Source organism: Coffea arabica, chromosome 4e (genome assembly GCF_036785885.1).
Source record: "Coffea arabica cultivar ET-39 chromosome 4e, Coffea Arabica ET-39 HiFi, whole genome shotgun sequence".
Lineage (NCBI taxonomy): Eukaryota > Viridiplantae > Streptophyta > Magnoliopsida > Gentianales > Rubiaceae > Coffea > Coffea arabica.
Window position 1 is genome coordinate 37,127,295 of NC_092317.1, and position 4,233 is coordinate 37,131,527.

At 37.6% G+C, this 4,233-nt stretch overlaps 1 long non-coding RNA gene across 1 annotated transcript; it reads right to left on the minus strand.

Annotated features, from left to right (window-relative positions):
* Positions 1-610: 610 nt before the first annotated feature.
* Positions 611-3,296, minus strand: LOC140005778 (uncharacterized). The gene is made up of 3 exons (XR_011813345.1): positions 3,117-3,296; positions 1,513-1,572; positions 611-793 (listed from the first exon to the last, which is right to left on the minus strand). It is a non-coding gene; the product is annotated as an uncharacterized lncRNA (long non-coding RNA).
* Between the last annotated feature and the right edge of the window lie 937 nt (positions 3,297-4,233).

The window sequence follows — 4,233 nt, forward strand, 5'->3', positions numbered from 1 at the left end:
TTGACTTAGACCCTTCTAAATCATAGGCAATATAACACATTTAATCAAAACAAGTCGCATAACTTATAGAGCATTAATCTTACGTATCACTCAGGTACTACACTTAATCAAGGCTCGTAACACGTGGATAAGAAGGATCCCAAATCCCATGAATATCTTCAATATATTTCACGTCCATACTATTCACATTCCCCGTGCCTTTGCTTTCACAATCCAAATTTATCTCAATATTACGTGAGATCTCAGCTTATCGTAAAGGTGTCACTCTTTGGTATTCGGGGACAAGAATCCACAATAAGGTAATTCACAACTCGAGCCGGCCGGTCCCAAGAGTAAATCACCCGTATTAGAGATTCCTACCCAGCATACATATCTAAAATCTCCAACAATAGACAATCGTTCCACACTTAACAAGTCAATCCCCACAGTCCGAGAACCTTCTCCCGGCACGAGCTCAATAGGAGCTCTGATACCATCTGTGACGACCCCACCTCCCCCTAAGGCGTACCAAAGGGTTCGGCGGACCGCCTGCCCAGCTCTCGCCAGGACTCACTCACTATCTCAATCGAGTCATGTACACACATCCATGAACCATAAATAACATTCACAATTCAAGCTTATAATTTACATTGATAGGAATCAAGGTACAAAGTCTTAATACATCAAACTAGTTCAAAACGTATACAATCCCAGTACAACATGTTCCATCCGAGAAATAGCGCGAGTACAAGTCAAAAAAATCAAACAACTAGTCTATGCTAGACTTTACATATCTCACACCTCGCTCGTACCCCTGAAAGGAAAACAAATGGAGTGGAATGAGCTAAAAGCCCAGTGAGGTTCCAAATAGCAAATTGACCATTATTTATAAGTACGAGTTTTCGATATAGCAAAGTAACGAGTATAAAGAGTTCATAAATGTGAACAGTAACATGTCAAGTAGCAATCTTAAAATGAGCGAATGTAGAGATTTTTCAAAAGAAACAATAATCCAAAAAATAATAATCACTCCAAAGTATAAGGATACGGATGACTCTCAGGAGCCAAATTCCCATGGCATTACCAGAAGCTTGATCCCGTAGTAGTTGACACTCCGTCAACTTTCAAGTAAGTAACCAATCCAGTAGAACACCACTTACACGACTCTCCGTCCACCGTTCAAACCCCCAGCTGGGCCCAAAATCCTCAATAAACACGGGTGGTAATACTCGAGTATACCGATTAGTCGAGGAGATATCACTCCACTCGACAATACAAGAGACCCAGGGTTCGTTACCCAATCGACCAAGCCCTTGCCGGCTCGACTAGAGTAACTCGCCACAGGGTTTCTGGAATTCCAGGAAGTGCGCGCACCACAATCAAGTATATCAAGTCAATTGCAATCCATAAACAAGTACAAGTCACGTAAGGGCAAGTGCGATAAAGTACACTCTTGCCCTATCAATTCACGTATATAACATGTACTCATATTGGTCACGTATCAAGTTCAATTCGGTATTTGAAAGCACTCACCAAAAGATATAGTGCTTCAAGTATTCACGTTCAATTACACTCCAGGCTTGGAGTCCAGATCTGCGATAAAAATTCCAGTTTGAGAACTTTGAAACACGAGTCGAATTCGAAACGTTAACATTCCATTCATTAAAAATCGACCAATTGAAATTCATTTGAAAGACACTCGCGAAACACTTGCTCGCTTTTCAAATCATAAGGTTTTGTAGCATAAATACTTGGAAATAACACTTGAGTTGAAAGTACATGGAAATACAAGTTTACATTGGCCATTAAGTCTTTTCCTCAAGGTACGAGCTCGACCAAGTCTTAACATATAACACTCAAGAAACATAGTAGCAAAGGTCTTTACTAGTTCAAGTGATAAATACTTAACCTTCACTCAAGTCGCTAATATTGTTTTCTAGTCCTCGAGTAAAAATTCGGGCAGCATGCCCTTTGTGTTTACCTAATTTTCCAGCCTTTTAGGCTTCATTGATTTTCTCAAACACAACCCAACATTATACATATCAGCAATTCATGTCAAGAGCCGTTCCATAGGCTCACAATATCATAATAACAAGAATCGTATTAAGTACAAGTGCAGAAATTCAATTTAGTTCAAAACAGATTTGACGTACAAATGCGGAAATAACATATCTGAGGCTACGCTTATCGGATTAAAATGAAACCTATGCCGTTTCGAAGCTAAGATACAGAGCTACAATATTCATGAAGGTCACTTAGTCCAGTTTCTAATGTAACTTGGTCAAATTCTCGAATTACTAAACCAGAAACCAATTCGTCGGCTGTTTAAACGCAGAACACTGTAATGAACATAACTCAGTGTACAAAAATCCAATTCAGGTGTTCTTAGAGGAATTTTAAAGCTACTTCAGAACACTACAACTTTCATGAAGAGCACTCAGTCAAATTTTCAATGTAACCTGATCAAATTCCCAACTCATGTAACCTGGTTTCAACTATTCGGCTAATCAGCCGCATTTCACTCAAATGACCATATCTCAGTCTACCAAGATCCAATTAAGGTGTTCTTGGAGGCGTTGCGAAGCTAAGACAGGGTACTAAAACTTTAATGTTTTGGTGAAAGGATAAATCTAAACGGATCATAGTGAATAAACTCAATCAAAAGGACTGAACTGTCCACGCGGAATTCTGGAAAGTGACCTAGATCAGCGAGGGTATTTTCGTCTTTTCACAAGCTACGATGCTCCAAATGAGCTGAAATTTTGTGGGCACCTATAAAATACCATTCTGAACAACTTTAATGTTTTGACCAAAGGCCAATTCGGCCTCTAACATAGGGCTACAAAAACGGGCAGAATGGAAGAACAATTTTCCAGATTTCTGGGATTTTCAGTTTTTAATGTAACTTTCCTCAATTTCTTGTTCTAATCACTACCAAAACCCTTTATATAACCTTAATTACAACATATGTGAGTCACACATCAAGTTTGGCAGCAAATCCCCAAAACCCTGATTTGATTATTTCATCCAATAATCATCACAATCACTTGCTCATCTTGAAATCAAGCCAAAACTTAAGCTAAATAACATCTTAACACAAGATTTAAAAGATCAAGGACCATGATCAGATTGAATACCTCAAAAACAAGGCTTGGATGAGTGATAGTTCACTTCCTTTGAAATTTCTTGGTTCCTTAGCTTCCCAAGCTTCCAAACTTGCAATCAATCGGTTTAGATTTCTAGCTTAGCACTTGGTTGGTGTGAATCAAGAAGGAATGTGGTTGCTCAAGCTCTCACTTCTCTCTCTCTCTTGGTCGGCTGGAATGATGCAGAAATGGAAGGAAATGAAGCTAAGTTTGTCTTATAAGAAGATGGAAAGATAAGAATTAATTCTAGCCACAAGTTTGGCTAACACTTGGTTTAATCTCAACCACAAAATTTTCTCTTTCTTCCTTGCATTTTCTAACTTCAATTTCTTGGTCAAATCTGATGTTAATTAAGGAGATATTTTATCCAAGAGTCAATAAGTTTGTTTGGTAAGAAAAATGGTAGGCAAGTGGTGCGTTCAATCGGTAGTGCGCGGGACCCGTCGGTTCGCGCCGTTTTTCTTAAAAACTCACGTACTACTGTTTTTTTTCTTCCCATTCACTAACCTTATATCATTGCTACTACTCACATATTATTTCTCACTTAAAAGTCACTTTTAATCTCCAAATTTAATCCTTACTTTGTACCGAAAATTCATCCGGTGAAAAATTGCGAAAACCCTAATTTTACTCCGATCTTAAAACCAAAGGTGAAAACCTACTTTCTAGGTTTATTTACACTTATCGTGGAATAAATGGGGTAGCAAGCCTTAATAAAAATAAAAATTTCCAAATAAAGGGACATTTTTAAAATAACATGAGGGATTTTCCAATTCCATAAATTGAATTTAGAGTTTCTATTAAAAGATGAGATATTGAAGGAAACCAGTTAATCACAAGTAAACTAGGGTTTTTGATTAAAATTTTAGGGTTTCTAATCTTTTTAAAACAAAATAAGGTTTTAAATCAAACCCAAAGAAATACACTTTAGTATCATATTTACAAACAATCTCCTAATTTTCGGGGCGTCACAGAATTGGCCTTGACTTAAAACATGAAAGTTGTAGGGAATGACATTTTAGAGGTGCCTACAAAATTTCAGGTCAATCGGAGTAGTGTAGAATGAGAAAATTCGAAATTACTATTGTTGTTCTGGTTTTACCCGAAT